Below are 13,768 nucleotides of genomic sequence, written 5' to 3'. Positions count from 1 at the left end.
GGGGGCAGAGAGTGAAGATGATTAATGAGCATAAAAATGTAGTTAGACTAAATAAGATCTAGTATTTGATAGCACAAGAGGGCAACTACAGTCAACAATAATTTATTGCACACTTTAAAATAATTAAGAGCATAATCAGATTGTATGAAACACAAAGAAAGGATAAATGCTTGAGGTTTTGGGTAACCCATTTACCCTGATGTGCTTATTACACATTGTATGCCTGTATCAAACTATCTCATGTATCCTATAAACAATACACCTACTATGTATATACAAAAATTAATAATTAAAGAAATTTTTAAATTAAAAAAAGTTCGTACTACCCAAAGTGATCTGCAGATTCAATGCAATCCCTATAGAAATACCAATGATGTTAATCACATAAATAGAAAAAACAATCCTAAAATTCCTATGGAAAAACCAAAGATCCAAAATAGCCAAAGCAATCTTGAGAAAAAGAACAAAGCTAGAGACATCACACAATCTGACTTCAAAATACACCATAAACTGTATTAACCAGAAAGCATGGTACTGGCATAAAAACAGATGCGTTGATCAATGGAACCAACAGCCCAGAAATTAATTCATTCATTTATAGCTAATTGATTGTGATTATTCATAAAAGCCAAGATATGGAATCAACCTAAATGTTCATCAATAAATGAACTGATAAAGAAAATGTGATATATATACATAATGGAATACTATTCAGCCTTTAAAAAGAAGAAAATCTTGTCATTTGCAGCAACATGGATGAATCTGGAGGACATTATGTAAAGTGAAATAGGCTGGACACAGGAAAACAAATATCACATTTGCGTGTGGGAGCTAAAAAAGTTGATCTCATATAAAGAGAGAGTAGACTGGTGGTTACAAGCTGTGGTGGTTATGAGTTGAAGGAGGAATTGAAAATATGTTTTGTCAAAGGATCCAACTTTCAGTTAAGCCGGAAGAGTGTGTTCAAGAGATCTACTGCATAACATGGTGACTGTAGTTAATAATATATTGTATTCTTGAAAAATGCAAGAGTGGTTATAAAGTATTCTCTCCACAAAAATTACTGTGTAAGATAATGCATGTGTTAATTACCTAGAGTTAGTCATTCTACAATGTATGTATACTTCAAAACATCATGTTGTACATGGTAAATACATACAATTTTATCTGTCAATGTAAAAAAATACTACTACATTTTTTTAAAACTTAAAAAAAAAATTGCCATCAGAATCAGCCATCATTGGACTCACAGTCTACTGGATCTAAACAATGAAATCTTTTTGCCTACACTCTGTCCAAGTCACCTTTAAGAACTACAATAATTTAACTGCAAATTCCCATCAATCTCTATTGCCTTCCAAAATCATCAGTAGTATCCCCTTCTCTCACAGATCTCTTACCCATTCCAGCACTGGTACAGCCCTCTCCGTTGCTGTGCCAGGAAGCTGGTGAGGAAGGCACCTGTGAGACTGAGACTTCTTGGCCTCTACTGGTCATACGCAGCAACTGCCTGAAAAGTATAGCATCCTGGAAGCCCTACAGCCTCCTTACTTCATCCCATTAACCCTTCAGGGTCCTCCACTGCCCCAAAAGAAGACTGATATTTTGCAGAGTATGATAAACTTTGCAGAGTATGGACAGACTCTGGAAACACTGTGACATAATCTTGCTATTCACAGTTCTGCATCCTTTTCCCATTTTCTCTCTTACGTATTTCCCTCCTGTTACTCTTTCTTTTATGTTTAATTACTTCAATTTTTGCATATTTCTGTCTATGTCTTGGGCTTGCTGTTGAAGTTCCTCTCAGCACTGCCTAAAGACACAAATTCAGTTTTATCTATGAGTAGACTGAGCCTAAGGCACATTATTTCAAGCATTCCAGGAAACAAGACACCCAAATTCTACATTCCTCTATTACCAAAATTATTTTCCAAAATGCCCTTAATGACTTACAATGCTTTACTTTATTCAATAAAGATGTATTGAACCTCTACCATGCAACAGGCACAGTTCTAGGCATTGGGGATAGAACAGCAAACAAAACATTAAAATATGGGGCAAATATTTTTATTCCACAATTAGGGCTTCCTTTGAATGCAAATATTGCTGAGAGGTAACACACAGATTTACATAAACGTTGAATTATTCATGCATATCATCAATTTTTTTGTGAAAGTCATGCATCAGTAGGCAGACAGGGGGAACTATTTAAGGAGCAGCTCTAGCCCTTTTGACTCTCCTGTGGTCAAATCACAAAAGCTATTATGACAACATAATTTTTTAGAAAGAACACGCACATTGCAGCTACAAATACAGGGGTTTAAAGATAACTCCATTTACTTGCAAACTCTGTGACCTAGAGTAAGATAACTAACTTCTCCGAATCTCTGTGTTTTCCTCTGGAGAAATAGAGGAATCAATATCAATTTATCAGGATTATAGAGCAAGATTGCATGTGTAAGCCCCTAGAGCATGATTGTGCCCAGTCAGGCCTCAGTAAACATGAGCTTCCTTGTCATTCCCAAAGCATCCTGGTTTATGGCCAGAGACCAGTGAGCGAAGGTGACTCTAATAACACCTGCATATAATGGCTGAAATTGCTTTAATAAGGGATAGAGACTTTGACTTCACAATTAGTGGTGTTTCCATAATTAACAAAATTGCCACCCCTAGTTTGCGATCTGATTATACCTACTCCTTTTGCATGCCCAGCCTGCCCTGGCAACTCATGAGACCAAACACAGGAGGTGAGGCTCCCTCTGAGCCCTAGAAACTGTTCGGGGTATTGGTCCTTTCTTCAACGAATGAAGGCCAGGCCAAGGAGTGCATGAAGTCGAGCGTTGTCAGACCTCACACAATATACGGAGGGAGAAAGCAGGCATTAAGGGGAAGAAGACAGACACTTACTTAGTGTTATTTCTCCCCCTTTGATGTCAGTTTGTGTCATTTTATTTACTGCCTCTAGGGAATCAATTAAAACAGTGCTAATTTATGGGTCTTAATGAACAAGGTATTATGCAAACTGTAAGCATGGCAGCCTTCTTGAATTGGAGAACATTCAAAAGCACAATCACCTGATGTGACATTCTCCCTCCCAGATTCCAAAACAGCATAGGAATAAACATTATGAATACAATTGTGTGTGTGTGTGTGCGCGCGCACGTGCACGTGTAGGATGCATGCTGCATGTATAACAGTCTACACTTCTTCTCACACCTACTTCTCTCCTCTCTAAGAACCCAGGCAGAATGTTTGCTAAAAAATACAAAGTTCATCTGCATAATACGCAGTGGTGTTTTGCTGTACATGTCACTTCTTGGACTAACAGAGAAATGTATACCTTAATTGTCCACTCATGTAATTGGTACTTTCGAATCCCTGCGATTAGATAGACACCATCCCAGGCTCCAGAAATGTTAAGGTGAAGAAAGTACAGTCTGCTACTTTAGAATCACAGGCAGTTGGAGGAGGAAGACATCTAAATGACTGTAGCACCTTATTATACCATAGAGGAAAGATACTCTGGGGAGTGTGGAATGGAGTAGAAGTCAGGACAAGCTTCACTGAATCACTTACAAAGAAAATATCCCCTCCCTCTCCTGTGCTGATCAGCCTGTGGTTCCCCTAGAGCCCTCCCTCCTCAGTCAGCACCGTGAAACTCTGGACTGAATTCCATTTCCTGCCTGGACAGAGAGCCCTGGCAGGATTTGTGCATGAGGACTTTTTGTCAGTGGACTCCTCTGGCCTGAAAAGAGGGAGTAATCCTCGGCTGACATGCTCATGGCCAGTGGACCTGGTCACAGCCAAGTCCCATTCACCAGGATCCAAGCCTCCTGCCTGTCACCCAAACAGTTGGCCATCTGTGGCACTCAGTTGAATTTGAAGCTGAACCTTCCAAGGGCAGGCTAAATCACAGCCACTGCCCAGATAGAAAAACGAAGCCAGCCCTACAGAGCATAACCATTTCATGATTTCAGTTGCTTTTCAGCCAAGCATCCTCGTGTTTACCTGTGCTTATCTCACTGCTGTCACTGTCATAATATGCAGCTTGTAAAGCTCATCTTTACTTGCAGAGGCAATGTGGTGCTGGGTGGCTATTAGCCCAGGATCTGAAAACAGATTTCCAGGTTTGAATCCTAGTTCCACCACTTGCTTATTATGTTCCCTAAGAAAAGTCATCCACTGTGTGCTTCAGTTTGCTCATCTATGAAGTGGACATAATAATAGTTCATTCCTGATAGGCTTCAGTGTAAACGGTAGAACAATATGTATTTAGGCAGCAGCAAGGGCAGACACGGCACCCTGGAGTGTTTCCCGTCACAGTCCCAGCCAGCCCTGCCTGCTCTGCTCCTCTTTTCTGGAATTTTAGCTCTCATGGCTTCTGCTTCTCTTCCATCATCATAACTTTCACCTCCATGTTCACATCCAATGTCATCTTCTTTCTTCTCTTCTTTCTTGGTGGCATATGTGAGCTATGATGGGAAAATAAGAGGCACGTTCCTCAAAATGTCAGGATTCCAAACCAAGGGACAGATTTGTATTTACAAGGTTAACCTGATGAAGCTTAAGCATAGCAGACATGTTCCATGGAAATGTTTGCCAGTGGTATGGATAAAGGAGCAGTGGAAAATGCTTTTGAAATTAAAGCTTTGTCCAGCCAGTTCATATATAGGTCATAACTTCCTCTCCTTGCTGTTGGGAGTTTATAATGAAGTATAGTTTAGTACATCTCAGGACAGTTTCCTTGGCATATATGGTAATTTCTCTAGTCCACAACTTACAGTTCTGTTTACTAAGATTCTGGGTCACATCCAACTTGCGAGAACTTTGCATCCATCTCCTTGAACCCGACTTGGGGTGCAAAGAGACAAACTCCTGGTCATCTTACTCCTCACTCCTTACTTATCTGTTTCCTGCTCCAAACTATGTGGTGCCAGATGGCAAAACCATGCCTTATGAATATCCATATCCCCAGAACCAAGTCTAGTGCTGGCATGTAGTAGACACACCATCAGTATTTGTTTAATAAATTGATTTGAAGGTAAGGTCTTTGTTCTTGAAAGCATTTCAGCAGTGCCCACAGGCAGAGGAGGATGGGCAGTTTTGTTTCTGATGAGGAACCAATAACACAATGTGCATGGTGACTGATGGCACACAAGTCAATGGCACACAGCTAGCAAATCGGGGTGGTCCTGCTGGAAGGGGAGGTTAATAATGCCAATGCTTACTGCCATCTGTTGCATTTAATCCATTTTCCCTCTCAAGACAGAACATCTTGGAGAAACTAAGGCAGCACAACATTCTTATACTTTCTTAAAGGTAAACTTTCCTCTCTGCTCATAGAAAGGGAGTTTACGGCTGATTATGGGGATAACAGAACATGGTGCTTAGAGACAGGGAGGAGAGCCAAACTTCCTGGGTTACAAACTCAGTCCAGCTCTGCCAATCACTAGTTACATGACCAGGAGCAAAGTGTTTAACCTCTCTGTGTCTCAGTTTCTTGATCTTAAAAAACAAGGCTTATAATATTACCTCCCTCAAAGGAGTGTTGAGAGGTGAGAATTGAATAAAGTAACATGAGTACAGCACGTAGGGCATGCTTGGCTTGCGATGTGCTGTGTCGGTGTTTATTTAGTAACAGTATTATCCAAGTATGATGTTGGATGGAAGTCTTGTAGAATGAGAATAAGGGGAAATGCCAAGAGGGAAAACCAACTAATGAAGAATGTTCCTGTATTTCTGGCCACCGTGGGCCAGGCCTGGCTGGGAGCAGTAATTATTGTAATTAAAAGCAAGTTTCAGTGTCTCAGAGACCCAAGTAGGATGGAGCCGCTTGTCATAGGTTTTGCCTTGTGAGAAGGCAACGTTGTAATAGGCCATAAAATTGCTCTAACCTTCCGTTCCTAAGTTGTCACATGCTGCCGGATCGATGCCTCCCTGGCACCTGCTGTTGCTAGTAATTTCGGCGTGCTTTCAGCAGCACCTCTCTGCTGCTGCACCCATGCCAAGAACAGCTCAAGGGACTGATAAAGAGACCTAAGTGCTAGGGCCACACAACCCAGGTTGACAAGAGGGCAGGGGGAGGAGAGACTGGGGGCAGCAGGGAAAGGGAAGTGAGAGCGATGAAAGCAAGGAAGCCAGTGACTGTGGGAGTGCCCCATCTTGTTTTCATATCCTTCTGACCCCAGAAAGAGAAATGACAGTGGAAAGCTTGTTAATAGCAACAGGACACAGAGCCAATCTTTTCTTTTCTCTACTTTCCAGGAGACCTAGGTGACACCACAGCCTATTTGTGTTCTCTGTGCTCCCTGGTATTTGGCCTACAGGTCTCTGCATTTTCTCTCCAACCTTTTAAAGCATAATAACTGACCAGGCCTTTCTGAAGCATGTGTTGGAGACAAAGAACACAGGAATATGTCATTTTCTGTAAAGGCCAGAAAGGGTGTTGTGACCAGCGAAGTGCTAAAATGACATTTGCACTTAGGTGACAAACAAGCCCATTCCATTCCAGGTAAAGACCAGAGCTTTTTCCAGCAACAATAAAACACAAGAAAGTAAAGGCTGCCCTCGTCAGGGTGCTCTGGGGATGACAACTGCTGCTTCGGAAGGCAGCAAGTTGCACTCTGGAGGCAGACCTTGGATGAAAGATCAGGAATGAAAAGCCACATCTGCTTTCAGGTGGACGCTGCCTAAGGTCTTGTCCTTGAGCAATATTCTTCCAGGCACCAGTACGTTAGGAAAGAAGCAACGAATCAGGAGAGAGTCTTGTTTAAGCTGCCTCCTCACATAAACAAAGCCTTTGAAATATGACTTTAAATAAACTGAACTTGAGAAACAAGATTTCTAACACTACAAGAATCTGTGAATAGGTGCATTAGACTGATACAAACTGTTAGCTGAATCCAGTGCATTTTCAGACGAGGGAGACAAGCAGCCATTCTCCACACAGCTAAAGAAGAAAAAATACAAAAGTGGCAGTTGAGAGGCGTAAGAACACTCCTGGCTCCATCACAAGATTTGCTGCCTGAAATTGGGCAAGGTACTTGCCCGCTGTTGGACTCAGTTGCTTCATCCGTAAAATGAGGTGCCTTGGCTAAAGGATGCCTGAGATTCCTTCCAGCCAAGACATGCTATGATCCATGACCTTCATTTTGTACTCTCTCAGCCAGCAGTATAAGTGCTCCAAAAGAAATAAATGGAGCAAAGAAAAGAAAAAAATAAAATAAGAACGTCACGCCAGCCCATCCGTTTTCTACAACCTGCGGGCTCACCCCATTTCAGGGTCCTTGGAGTTAGGGCGAAAGGGTCTACAGTCCTGCCTCACACTTCTAATTGCTGGTGTGATTCTCTTCAATTTGACATACTGAAGTCATGGAATCTTTTTGCATTTTCTTACTCAACAGATAACAGAAATGTGATTGTTAGCAGAAGACAAGCTTTTATTTTTTTAAGAAAGATCCTCTACTAAAAGGGTTTAAAATCTTACAGCTCAGGGCTTAATCACAAAATTCCCTAGAAATAAAGCTCTCAGATGAAAGCTTTTTACACATGCACACAGACACACACACAGACTCCATCTGAAATTCAGTGCTAAAAGCAATCGCAATTAAACGTAGAACAAAGAGCCCTTACAATGAGCTGCAGTCAGTGACAAGCCAGCAGAATCTTTGGGGCATTTCTAACTGGGGAGGAGGAAAATCCATAACTGCAATAAGCCACTATCAATGGATAAGTTCATGAGCTACAGAAGGATGATTTAGAAGTTGTCCTTTTGAAGTCTGTTTCCTTACCTGGGCCCCACTCAACGCCCTTCTCTCCCTCACACTCATCTCTAATGTGTGTGAAATACTTATTTTTAAAAAGCCAAGTTTTCTTATTTTAATCTGCCAGCCCATAATATGGTTCAGTCGACCCTAAGGCTGTTTTCTTGGCTTTTGCTCTGAGGAGTTGCCAGGAAGGAGAATCACAGCTCCAGACTACTTCTGCTTTACAAAAAAATTGAGGCAGCGGCTGGGCACAGTGGCTCACGCCTGTAATCCCAGCACTCTGGAAGCTGAGGCGGGTTGATCACCTGAGGTCAGGAGTTCAAGACCAACATGGCTAAACCCTGTCTCTACTAAAAGTACAAGTATTAGCCAGGGGTGGTGGTGGGCACCTGTAATCCCAGCTACTCAAGAGGCTAAAGCAGGAGAATCGCTTGAACCAGGGAGGCAGAGGTTGCAGTGGGATGAGATCGCCCATTGCATTCCAGCCTGGGCAACAAGAGCAAAACCCCATCTCAGAAAAAAGAAAAAAAAAAAAAATTGAGGCAGCAACCTGGATTCTGGGCAATTAAGATACCAGGTCAAGTGATTTTTATGAGTCAGATCTGCCAGCTGTGTAAAACCAACATTCTCCTGCCCTTAGAAAGTCAGATGGCAGCAGGAAATATTCGACAGCAGCTTGCTCCTGGGGCCCAGCAGACCTCTCTTGCTTCCCTGCATCAGCCGGCTGCAGGAGGACCACAGGAACAGTCCCACCCAGCTCTGGAGGTGCCTTCACCAAGACGGAGCCCACTGTGAACCACAAGCTGAGCATTGTGCCACTCAGAGTGTCAGCGTGAAGCCTCTCACAACTCTTTCTCAGTTCTTCCCTTTACTCTTCTCTTGGAGACACAACAGAAAAATAAACCCCGAAAGCATAGTAATCGGAAACATTGGGTGTTAGAGTTGCTGTTCTAGCCCCATCGGTTCTGGATCTAACCAAATAAGGGAACACTTTAGAAGAGGTTTACTCTCTTACAGAGTACATGACACTCAACTCCCCCCACACTGAAGCTGGACCCCACATTTCCCTGACTATACTAAAAATTTCACAATATAAAAAAGATTTTCTTATGTAGTAGGACAAAGCTGTCAGAACTGAAACTGATGCTCTTTCTGTTGGGGAAAAAAAAAGGTAGAAGGAGGAAGGAGAGAGAAAGAGGGTGGGTTGTGTGAAGATGAGGTGTTACGTAGTCCAGGAAAGTTGGTGTTTGGAGGCACAGAGGTGCTTTGCTGGGGACACACAGGAGGCGGGGCCAGCACACAGAAGTGGACAGCGACAACGCACAGGGTCTGCAAGAGCAGAGAGTAGGTCAGAATGAACACATCCGGCTCAAGATCATCAGCACCAATGCTCAGGAAGCTTGAAAAAAAAGTCACACATTCAACCTCAAAAGCTAGTTGGTGAAGGATCTGTTCAAATCTATTGACCATTTTTTACCCGGTTGTTTTTTCCTTTTTTTTTTTTTTTTTTTTTTTTTAAGATGGAGTCTCGCTCTATCCCCAGTCTGGAGTGCAGTGGTGCAATCTCAGCTCACTGCAACCTCCGCCTCCCAGGTTCAAGTGATTCTCCTGCCTCAGCCTCCCAAGTAGCTGGGACTACAGGCGCCCACCACCATACCTGGCTAATTTTTTTGTATTTTTAGTATAGACAGGGTTTTACCGTGTTACCCAGATTGGTCTCGATCTCTTAACCTCATGATCCGCCCACCTCGGCCTCCCAAAGTGCTGGGATTACAGGTGTGAGTCCCCACTCCCATCCTCTTATTGACTTTTGAGAGTGCTATATGTATTCTACATGTAAGTCCTGGTAAGATATGTATTTCACAAATATATTTTCCCAGTCTGTGGTTTGTCTTTTCATTTTCTTGACAGTGTCTTTCAAAGGGTCAGAGTTCCTAAGTTTGTGGAAGTCTAATTCACCAATTTTTCTTCTTTAGGGTCCATGCTGCTTACGTCCTATCTACGAATGCTTTGTTTAACCCACCATTACAAACATGTTCTCTTGGGTTTTCTTCTCAAATTTTTACAGTTTTAGGTTTTACCTTTTGGTCTATAAAACATTTTGGGTTAATTTTTTGTATATGGTGTTAGGTATAGGTCTGGGTTCATTCTTTTAGACCAATGTCCAATGCTCTCCACAACACTTGTTGAGAAAACTATCCTTTCTTTATTGAATTACTATGGTACCTTGTAGGAAATCAATTGTCCATACATGAGTAGACTATTTCTGGACTCTCTTCTGTTCCATTAATCTACATGCCTATTTTTTCACCAATGCAACAGATGTCTCACCATAGAAAAAATGTGAATGCCAAATAAGCACATGAAAATATGCCCAACATCATTTCTCATTAGGGAAATACAAATTAAATCCACAATAAGATTCCACTATACACCTGTTAGCATGGATAACATAAAAAATGTTGAGGCCAGGCATGGTGGCTCACACCTATAATCCTAGCACTTTGGGAGTCTGATCACGAGGTCAGAAGATCGAGACCATCCTGGCTAATACAGTGAAACCCCATCTCTACTAAAAATACAAAAAATTAGCCAGGCGTGGTGGTGGGTGCTTGTAGTCCCAGCTACTCAGGAGGCTGAGGCAGAAGAATGGTGTGAACCTGGGAGGCGGAGCTTGCAGTGAGCTGAAATGGCCCACAGCAGTCCAGCATGGGTGACAGAGCAAGACTCTGTCTCAAACAAACAAAAAATGTTGAAAATAAAAAGCAATGGTGAAAATGAGCAAGAAGTGGAACTCTTATACATTGCTAGTACAAGTACAAAGTGATGCAGCCGCTTTCAGAAAGAATTGGAAAGTTCTTATTAAATTAAGCATACCCTTTTTCATATGACCGACTTCTAGGTCATCGAGAGAATTTGATACATATGTACACATAAAAGCCTGTAGGTGAATTTTTAGAGCAACTTTAATCCTAATCACCAGATACTGGAAACAAGCCAAAAGTTTGTCAAATGGCAAGTGAATAAACAAACCCAAGCACATTATGTTGTACAATGGGAAACTACTTAACAATAAAAAGAAACAAAACGATCCATTCCACAGCATGAATGAATCCAAAAAGCAGATTATGCTTAGTGGAAGAAACCACAATCAAAAGACTGCATATGGCATGCTTTCATGCATCTGACATCAAGGAAAAGGCAAAACTATGCTGACAGGAATCAGTGGCTTCCAGGAGCTGACGGGAGTGGAGGGGATTGACTGTAAAAGAGCATGAGGGGCTTTTTGGATAATGAAAATAGTCTTTGTCCTTACTGTGGTGATCACACAACTCTATATATTTGTCAACATTCTTGGAACTGTACTCCTAAACAAGGGAATTTTATTAGATGTAAATTATACCTCAATAACTCCGACTTTAAAAAAACTGCTAGCTGACAGACCCTCACAAGATCAGCAATTTGGTGGTGTGGAAGAAGGGGGAGCTCTCCAGCCTCAGGTGCCAGCCACTGAATTAATGTTGTTTTATGTTAATTAAATTTATTAATATAACTCTGCGATAAGAATACCTGTCTTCTAGTTCCAATATTCCCAAAAGGGATGGGAGCAGGGGAGATGTGCCAACCTGGCAATATACTGTGAAACTAATTACCTCAGGAATTTGTGTAAGAATGAACCAACACAGGTGCTACACTCAAATAACAAATTAAATACACCCGCCCTCAGAGAGATTTTGCAATATACCCGCAAGAGTTTGTTGCTTTTTGTGAACCTCATGCATAAAACAGGGTTTATGGTTATTTTGAGGTTTTGCCACCTCTATCCAATATGGGCATTGGAGGGCGTGTTGGTGACTGCATTTCTCTTTACTGAGTCTTCCTCTGTTTCCTTTGATCCGCCAGCCAATGGCTGCTGTCCATGGTCCCTGAGTGGCAACTCACAGGCGTCTCCTGGGCAAATTTGATAACGCATAGGAGATCCAGTCAGTCCAAGGCAATGGATTCCATCAAAACAGTCACACAAGCAACACAAACCTGGGGCTACTTATTCTACACTGCAGGCCCCAGAACAAGAATCACAGGCTCTGAATCTTTGCATTTGGCCCCAGTCACAGAGATACCAGCATCTCCCAAGTCCAGGCAGTGTCAGATGAAATGGGTTGTGCTGGCCTTCTTTCTAAATCCCCCCGGACAAAGAGTTTTTTATTTTGTTTTGTTTTGTTTTCTGAGACAGAGTCTTGCTCTGTTACCGAGGCTGGAGTGCAATGGCATGATCTCAGCTCACTGCAACATCCGCCGCCCGGATTCAAGTGATTGTCTTGCCTCAGCCTCCTGAGTAGCTGGGATTACAGGTGCATGCCATCACGTCCAGCTAATTTTTGTATTTTTAGTAGAGATGAGGTTTCATCATGTTGGTCAGCCTGGTCTCAAACCCCTGACCTCCTGATCCACCCTCCTCAGCCTCCCAAAGTGCTGGTATTGCAGGCATGAGACACCACGCCCAGCCAAAGAGTTGTTTTTAAATGACAAGCCATTTGAGTCCCTCTATTCCTCAGCCCCAACCATTCTTTCTAATTTTATTTCCTGACCATCCCTCCCCTACGCCACCTTATACCCATCCTACACTCCAGGTACATCAGACTGTTGGGCTGACTATAAGCCCAAAGGGCACTGATTCATTTATATTCCTTTGTCCATATTTCTTCAGCTCAAATGCCCTTCCTGTGAAAAATCTCCCCCTATGTAAATCATAGTATTTCTTCAAGGCCCAGCTCAAAGGTCTCCTCCTCTGTGAAGGCCTCCTGACTTCCTCAATCAGAATTATTCTCCATGACTTCTGTTTCCTCAGGGTGCTCCCCTCCATCCCTCATGGCCTCTGGCTCTCAGTGCCTATCAAGGGCCCACACTTAATGGGGCACTGTCAACATTTGTCAAGTTAGACTGTACTCGTCTCTATCACGAGACATCCCTTGCTTAAACACTCCCTTGAATATTTCCAAATAAAATAATGTCTTGTATCTGGCTCTTTTTCAGATTACTATTGTTTCTGTGTGAAAATTTCCACTCTTGTATTGAGGCTATGAACATAGACTCCAAAATAAAAAGCAAAGGAAACTCAATCAATCCAAATATTAAGTCTTATTGAGCAATAAAATAATTGCCTTGTTAAATTCAACTGCTTTTTGAAGAAAGTTATATTCAGTCACGTTGATCTGGGTGTAGACATAGACTAATGTTCCCATTAGGTATTCCAAGGCATGTTTTTTCATCTTTAATCCATCACATCAATTTTGAGATTATTTCTTACAGAGTATTTCTATGTTTCCTGGAAAACCAACAGGATATGAAAATGTTAAGAGACTTTTTATCAGAGAAAATGTACTGCCTTTATTTTGTCTATAATCTTGTCTTTCTGTGAACTTCCACCTGCTGGTTAGAGAAAAATAAATTAACTAAATGTCTAACCTGGTTTAACTTTAGCTTGATCCAATAATTTAAACAGCCGCTTTAGGGAATACCCAGTCTCTCTTGAATAAAATGCTCTTTCGAACAGCCTTCCTCTTACCCTGCTTCTCTCATGATGATGGCAGTGAGTGTGGGGGTGGCTGGAGGAGGAAGCGGGCTTAGGTGTCCCGCAGCTGCAACATCAGACCTGTTGGTTTTTGACTAGGCATCCCCATTAAGAGGAAACCAGAGACCCTCAGTGTGCCAGCTAGATTCTCTCCTTCTCCAACCAACTGCTCTCCCTTCTTAACTATGTGGGCCTATCCCATGATGGTTAGTGTTGGCCCCTCCCAGAATCTCAAAACAAAAACCCATTATCTTCACTGGATATCTTATATGTCTTCCTACTCCCTATCCTCAGGCAAAAAACAGAACAGGAAAAATACACACTGACCACCTCACTTCTTTCTCTCTTCTGTCCTACGTCTTCCCACTCTTTTTTGGAACAGAAAGCTCAACTGAAGTGCTAAACCAGCACCCATCTTTAGCCCCCTCCC

The 13,768-nt window shown here is 42.2% G+C and overlaps 1 long non-coding RNA gene across 1 annotated transcript in view; it reads right to left on the bottom strand.

The window, feature by feature from the left end:
- The window catches only part of LOC105552716, a 39,031-nt gene that overhangs the window by 15,601 nt on the left and 9,662 nt on the right, over positions 1-13,768 (bottom strand). The gene's annotated exons all lie outside the window — the stretch shown is intronic.

Source organism: Mandrillus leucophaeus, unplaced genomic scaffold, assembly GCF_000951045.1.
Source record: "Mandrillus leucophaeus isolate KB7577 unplaced genomic scaffold, Mleu.le_1.0 Scaffold570, whole genome shotgun sequence".
Lineage (NCBI taxonomy): Eukaryota > Metazoa > Chordata > Mammalia > Primates > Cercopithecidae > Mandrillus > Mandrillus leucophaeus.
The sequence above is the reverse complement of the archived record's forward strand: the minus strand, read 5'-3'. Positions and strand labels throughout refer to the sequence as shown.